Source organism: Bos grunniens, chromosome 7 (genome assembly GCF_055505025.1).
Source record: "Bos grunniens cultivar Pamir isolate PY7600 chromosome 7, Bosgru_T2T1.0, whole genome shotgun sequence".
Taxonomy (NCBI): Eukaryota; Metazoa; Chordata; class Mammalia; order Artiodactyla; family Bovidae; genus Bos; species Bos grunniens.
The window spans coordinates 27,237,129-27,244,716 of record NC_141171.1 but is presented as its reverse complement, the minus strand read 5'-3'; the positions used below and the strand labels follow the sequence as shown (position 1 = coordinate 27,244,716).

Here is a 7,588-nt window from a genome sequence, read left to right as displayed (position 1 = left end):
AGTCCCAGGTGAGGGTCTCTGGTTGACAACGTTAGGGTTGGTGCTTGCACTGTGGCTCCCAAGGTCAGAAAAATCAGTGCCTTGTTTTCCTAGTGGGACCCCATGTCCCACCAAGATTCACACAAACTCCATACCCCAGAATACAAAGCTGATGCTGGATAGCTAAAAATAGAAATGACAGATGTCTACTAGTCATCTATTCTGACTTTACTAAAAATTTCACCAGGACTCAATATTGAATACCTTTTGAGTCTTAGCAATAACCATATGATTTTTTTTTGCTTCAAATCTATTACTATAGTAACTATATTAATAAATATAATGGAACTATTTTTCCAGTTTTGGAATAGCACCCAGTTGGTTGTGATATTGTGTTCTCTTAATGTACAGCTGGATTCTACTTGCTAATATTTTATTCATAATTTTCATGGTTAATTTGTAGGTGAGATTGATATGCATAATCCTTTTCAGGATTTGATATTCATCTTTTGATTCCATCATAAAATACTTTGCATGGTTTCCCTCCCTATTCCCTGGAGCAGTTTAAATACTTGGAAACACTTATATATTACTTACTGTGCACTTTTTAAAAATTTTATTTTTTAAATGATTTACTTATGTAATTTGCCACACCACATGGCCTGAAGAACTTCTCCAACCAGGGACTGAATCTGCACCTCCTGCAATGGAAAAACTCCCTGCAGAGACTTAACCACTGGGCCTCAAGGCAAGTCCACCATGTACTTCTAAGTGTGTTACATGTATTAATTAATCTTTCCAGCAACCATATGAAGTAAGTAATATTATTTCCACTTTACACAAAAAAAATTTGGGAGAGTGGTTTAGTAACTTGTCCAAGGCCACAATGGTAATCAGTATCAGAATGACATGTTCCTTGAAAATTAGAGATATTTTACCTGCAAAATATATCCAGGAATGGTATTTATTTGGATAAAAATCTCTTTGACAATTAAACAAAGAAGTTCCAAAACAGAGGTTCTCAAAGTGTGGTCCTGTGACCAGCAACATCACTTAGAAAGAGACCTGCTTAATCAGAAACAATGTGTTCCCAGTAATCTGTGTTTTAACAAGCTCTCCAGATGTTTCTGATGTACATCAAAGTTCAAGAACCAATGAGCCACAAATATAACCATATTAGTCAAACATTCAATGGAATATGGCTGAACCAAAAGATAAGGGCAGATTTGAAGTTGGACTCTTCAGAATGTCTTTTGGTTCTGTGTATGAAGCTCTTCTTTTGGGGAGCAGGTTCTCTCCAACAGCAATGTAATTGGGTGATTTTGATGGAGCTACTAAACCAGGATCCTGTTCCATAGTGGGCACAGAACACTCCATACATTCCTAATATCCAAATATCCTGGGCTTCCCTGGTAGCTCAGACAATAAAGAATCCATGTGCAATTTAAGAGACCTGGGTTCTATCCCTGGGTTGGAAAGATCCCCTGGAGAAGGAAATGGCAACCCACTCCAATATTCTTGCCTGGAGAGTTGCATGGCCAGAGGAGCCTGGTGGGCTACAGTCCATGGGGTCACAAAGAGTCAGACATGACTGAGCGATTTTCACTTAGTAAGCAAAGGCGTGCAACCCAAGTCAGGCCAATGGAAATCCTTCCTGGGATTTTACATTTGGAGTTGGAGGGGAAAGAACTTTGCTTTTTGTGTTATGGAGGTGGGAGCAAAAAAAAAAAATTAAAAAAAATTTTTTTAATGTGGACCACTTTTTAAGTCTTTATTGAATTTGTTACAATATTGTTTCTCTTTTATGGGTTTTTTTGTTTTTTAGCCACAAGGCATGGCTGATCTTAGTCCCCCAGCAGGGATCAACCTGCACTTCCTGCCTTGGAAGGCAAAGTCTTAACCACTAGACTGCCAGAGAATTCCCAGGGAAAGATATTAACCAGGAAACATTGATAATCTCCCTGCTGCGTGGGAAAAAAGCCTACCTGCATAGAAGAGAATAGGTCCAGAAGGGTTAAAAAAAACAAAGTTGAGAAATCTGACAGTTTCATCTGAGACCCTGGGTCTGTCATCCTGAAACCAGCCACACCCGGAACACCCTGAATTTACCAGTTACACAAAAGGCAGTAAGTTCTCCTGTGTGTGTTAGTCACTCAGTCGTGTCTGAGTCTTTATGACCCTGTGGACTGTAGCCTGACAGGCTCCTCTGTCCATGGGATTCTCCAGGCAAGAATATTGGAGTGGGTAGCCATTCCCTTTTCCAAGGGATTTTCCTGAACCAGGGATCAAACCTCAGACAATTTTGAGTTGGTTTCTGTCACTTGCAAAGGAAAGCATGCTGCTTACTACACTAGAGGTAGGGAGTGTATAGAGGGTGTTAACCTATTTCGTAATCACAGTATTTAAATTTTCCAATCTACAAGTATTTTGGCAACAGCAAAGGGCTTATCTAAATTATGCTTTTATACTACTATTTCACACCTTATGCATTGGGTAACTAAAGTAATTCACTTTTTGTATGTTGTTGGTCCATAAACTTGCAATTTCTTTTTTGAACTCAAGCCATGACTTCCATCTGTCACCAGTGGACTATGTATGATATTTTGCTTCCCTGAAACTGGCAGCTGCCACAAAAAATATCAAGTCTAAACTGCAGTCCCCTCTGAGAGTTTGTTCACTTGGAAGAAAACTGAACTGGGCAAACCTTGGCAGCTCTCTTTGTTCTGTTCAGCTTAACCAAGAAGAAAACACATAGGAAGCCTTCAATGAATGTTTATTGAATACATGAAATACAACATGGGAGAAACATAACAATTAAAAATGAAGAACACTGAGGATTTTATTTCAGCAGCTAACTTCAGTATCCGTGCATGAATTTAGGAAATGTATTCACTTTGGGAAATGTTATGTGTCAGAAATGAGTGTAGTTGCAGGAACAAAAGTTGCGTTACGGTGTCTTGAAGTCTTAGACTGCACAGCTAGGACACCTGTGCCGCACAGCCAGCGTCTGGGCTCATCAGGTGGGAGGTAAACTAAGAACATTTAGCTGGTGCTGCTTATCTCTGACCCAGCTTCACCCTCGTAGCTGTCCAAGTGGATTACTGTATTGTCTTGGCTCCTAGCCAAGGCTGGCTTGGATGTGTATTTTTGAAATGTTTATGGCTGTTGAGATTCCAGCCTGAGTGGTGCTAAGCATTTACTCAGCTGAGATATCATCCCTAATGGGATATAAATTCCAGTGAAAAGGAAGTTCAGGGAGACAATTGATTGCTGCTGGAGTACTAGAAAGATTCTCTTCTCAAGTTGTGGTGTACTGGCCTTTTTGATAATTGACCTTGGCACTTCTCCATGAGGTCCAGTGGTTAAGACTCCATGCTTCCACTGCAGGGGTCTCAGGTTCAATTCCATGTCAGAGAACTAAGATCCCATATGTCCTATGGCAAAGCAGAAAAATAAAAAGAAAGAAAGAAAATTGACCTTATTAAATAGAAAATAAATGGGTCTTAGAATAATTGTTTTTTTCCTGAAAAAATTTTATTTAACCTCCAACTATGAGTATTCTCTTGCTATCTGACTCTAAAAAGTAGATTCTTTAAAATATAGTTCAGTTCAGTCACTCAGTTGTGTCTGACTCTTTGAGGCCCCATGGACTGCAGCACGCCAGACCTCCCTGTTCATCATCAACTCCTGCAGTTTACTCAACTCATTTCCATTGAGTCGGTGAGCTATCCAACCATCTCGTCCTCTGTCGTGCCCTTCTTCTCCCGCTTTCAATCTTTCCCCGTATCAGGGTCTTTTCACATCAGGTGGCCAAAATTTTGGAGTTTCAGCTTAAGCATCACTCCTTCCAGTGAATATTCAGGACTGATTTCCTTTAGGATGGACTGGGTGGATCTCCTTGATGTCCAAGGGACTCTCAAGAGTCTTCTCCAACACCACAGTTCAAAAGCATCAATTCTTTGGTGCTCAGCTTTCTTTATAGTCCAACTCTCACATCCATACATGACTACTGGAAACACCATAGCCTTGACTAGATGGACCTTTGTTGGCAAAGTTATGTCTCTGCTTTTTAATACACTATCTAGGCTGGTCATTATTTTCCTGCCAAGGAGTAAGCATCTTTTAATTTCATAGCTGCAGTCACCATCTGCAGTGATTTTGGAGACCCCAAAATAAAGTCAGCCACTGTTTCCACTGTTTCCCCGTATATTTGCCATGAAGTGATGAGACCGGAGGCCATGATCTTAGTTTTCTGAATGTTGAGTTTTAAGCCAAAGTTTTCACTCTCCACTTCACTTTCATCAAGAGGCTTTTGAATTCCTCTTCACTTTCTGCCATAAGGGTGGTGTCATCTGCATATCTGAGGTTATTGAGATTTCTCCCGGAAATCTTGATTCCAGCTTGTGTTTCTTCCAGTCCAGCGTTTCTCATGATGTACTCTGCATATAAGTAAAAGAAGCAGGGTGACAATATACAGCCTTGACGTACTCCTTTTTCTATTTGGAACCAGTCTGTTGTTCCATGTCCAGTTCTAACTGTTGCTTCCTGACCTGCATATAGGTTTCTCAGGAGGCAGGTCAGGTGGTCTGGTATTCCCATCTCTTTCAGAATTTTCCACAGTTTATTGTGATCCACAGAGTCAAAGGCTTTGGCATAGTCAATAAAGCAGAAATAGATGTTTTTCTGGAACTCTCTTGCTTTTTCCATGATCCAGTGGATGTTGGCAATTTGGTCTCTGGTTTCTCTGCCTTTTCTAAAACCAGCTTGAACATCTGGAAGTTCAGGGTTCACGTACTGCTGAAGCCTGGCTTGGAGAATTTTGAGCATTACTTTGCCAGCAGGTGAGATGAGTGCAGTTGTGCGGTAGTTTGAGCATTCTTTGGCATTGCCTTTCTTTGGGATTGGAATGAAAACTGACCTTTTCCAGTCCTGTGGCCACTGCTGAGTTTTCCAAATTTGCTGGCATATTGAGTGCAGCACTTTCATAGCATCATCTTTTAGGATTTGAAATAGCTCAACTGGAATTCCATCACCTCCACTCGCTTTGTTCATAGTGATGCTTCCTAAGACCCACTTACCTTCACATTCCAGGATGTCTGGCTCTAGGTGAGTGATCACACCATCATGATTATCTGGGTCATGAAGATCCCTTTTGTACAGTTCTTCTGTGTATTCTTGCCACCTCTTCTTAATATCTTTTGCTTCTATAGGTCCATACCATTTCTATCCTTTGTCGAGCCCATCTTTGCATGAAATGTTCCCTTGGTATCTCTAATTTTCTTGAAGAGATCTCTAGTCTTTCCCATTCTGTTGTTTTCCTCTATTTCTTTGCATTGATCACTAAGGAAGGCTTTCTTATCTCTCCTTGCTATTCTTTGGAACTCTGCATTCAGGTGCTTATATCTTTCCTTTTCTCCTTTGCTTTTCACTTTTTTTCTTTTCACAGCTATTTGTAAGGTCTCCTCAGACTGCCATTTTGCTTTTTTACATTTTTTTTTCTTGGGGATGGTCTTGATCCCTGTCTCCTGTACAGTGTCACAAACCTCCGTCCATAGTTCATCAGGCACTCTGTCTATCAGATCTAGTCCCTTAAATCTCTTTCTCACTTCTACTGTATAATTGTAAGGGATTTGATTTAGGTCATACCTGAATGGTCTAGTGGTTTTCCCTACTTTCTTCAATTTTAGTCTGAATTTTGCAATAAGGAGTTCATGATCTGAGCCACAGTCAGCTCCTGGTCTTGTTCTTGCTGACTGTTTACAGCTTCTCCATGTTTAAAATATAAGCCCTTTGGGAAAAATCCATAACTGCAATTATCATGTGTTCCAGTTGCAGTTTGCTAATCCTCTCTGGGCATTCTGGACATTCATAGAACAGAAAAGAATATGTCGCACATTTTGAATTAATCTCTCTTTTTTAAAAATTTTGATGAATCTACCATTAAATCAACACTTCTCTGTTTTTATTATCTCCTTTGGGTACTTCCTTTAAATATCCTAAGGTTTTGATTCTAAGTGGATTTAATTAACTAAAATATTCCAAATATTTAGAAATGTGAAACCTAGAAATATTCTTCTAGAGCTTTCATTGGATATAGTAAGTGTAATGATCTATGTAGTAGACCTTAGATATTTGCAGAGTAAGTCCAATTTCTTGACTCAGGCCGATTATACAAGTGGGCTCTGTTTGAGTGATTTTTCTGTAAATGCCACCCTAACACAACCAAATGGATACATTTGATGATATTTGATCTCTCTGATGACATTTATCTTTTGTTAAGGTGATCAAAAGATACTCCTGTATATCTGTTTCTGAGATTGGATTTGTTTGACTTGAGGGAGTAGACAGTTTCACCATTCTTTAAGCAGGTGAGAAACAAACAGAATCATGTTATTTATTATGGAAATATGCAAGTTCTAAGTTGCCGAAAGTAAGTGTCTGACACATATCAGACACTTGGGAGGTTTTGGCATGCCCTACAGATGTTCTTGCCTTCTTTATACATTTACCAAATAATCATGGGTGTCCTCTGAACAGTGTAGCAGGCACTCCCTTTGGGGCATGAAAAGCTTTGGGAATGTAAGCTAAGAAAACAAAAACAGCACCTCTTCTTACAGAATATTTTACATAGATACGTACTGTTACACAATAGAAGTCAGTTCCTTTTTAAAACTTTTAGTCACAAAATACCGAAAATGATGACAAAGAAAAGTTAAAAGATTTTTTAAGAAAAAAAAATTATACTTTAAAGACAAATATCCAATGGCCTCACTTCTTTAATGAATACCAGCTGTCAAGCCAAGTTCAAGAGCTTTGCTGCTGCTGCTGCTAAGTCGCTTCAGTCGTGTCCAACTCCATAGATGGCAGCCCACCAGGCTCCCCTGTCCCTGGGATTCTCCAGGCAAGAACACTGGAGTGGGTTGCCATTTCCCTCTCCAGTGCATGAAAGTGAAAAGTGAAAGTGAAGTCAAGAGCTTTAAACCTACACAAATGCTGCATCTCAAACTAATCAAAGTTATTGATTCAATCGGCTCTCTGAAATTGAGTCTAATTCTTATTTGGTTTGTCAGAGCCACCTGCCTCTCCTCCATTCTACCCAACCCTTTGTGACATTGACCCCAAACCCTCGTTTAAACTTTCTTATTCTTCCTGTGTGTTCTATTCTGGAATATTCCAAGGCATTCAGCCTGACCAAGCAACATTCTATTAGTAGAATGTACAATTTCCCCCCTTTTGGCAATTGCTAAAGTCTCTGAAACTGCTCCAGGAGTTTCTTGTTCCTCTGCTGTGCAGGATGCATTCCTTGTTCTTACCTTCTCTGGCATCTGACTTCCTTGGCCCTCCACCTCTCCTGGTGCGTGCCTTGGGTCACTTGCTCACTCGCTCTGACAATTCATTTTAGACACACCTCCCTGAGTAGTGCTCTCATGAGTGGATTGGATCCACATACTGTAGCTGGGGGTTAAAAGTGCTTGTCCCCAGCGTGACCCTGAGGCCAGCAGCACCAGAAGACCAGCCAGTGGTGTCACTAGGCCAGCCCTGCCCAGCTCTTCTGTAGCTCCACCTTTGCTCTTCACTGTTTCTAGTGAACACTGTCAAGCTCCCTGTG

At 40.3% G+C, this 7,588-nt stretch overlaps 1 long non-coding RNA gene across 1 annotated transcript; it reads right to left on the bottom strand.

The window, feature by feature from the left end:
* Positions 1 to 2,735: 2,735 nt before the first annotated feature.
* LOC147368955 (uncharacterized) lies at positions 2,736 to 7,376 on the bottom strand. The gene is made up of 2 exons (XR_015166995.1): positions 7,293 to 7,376; positions 2,736 to 3,413 (listed from the first exon to the last, which is right to left on the bottom strand). It is a non-coding gene; the product is annotated as an uncharacterized LOC147368955 (long non-coding RNA).
* Positions 7,377 to 7,588: the final 212 nt, after the last annotated feature.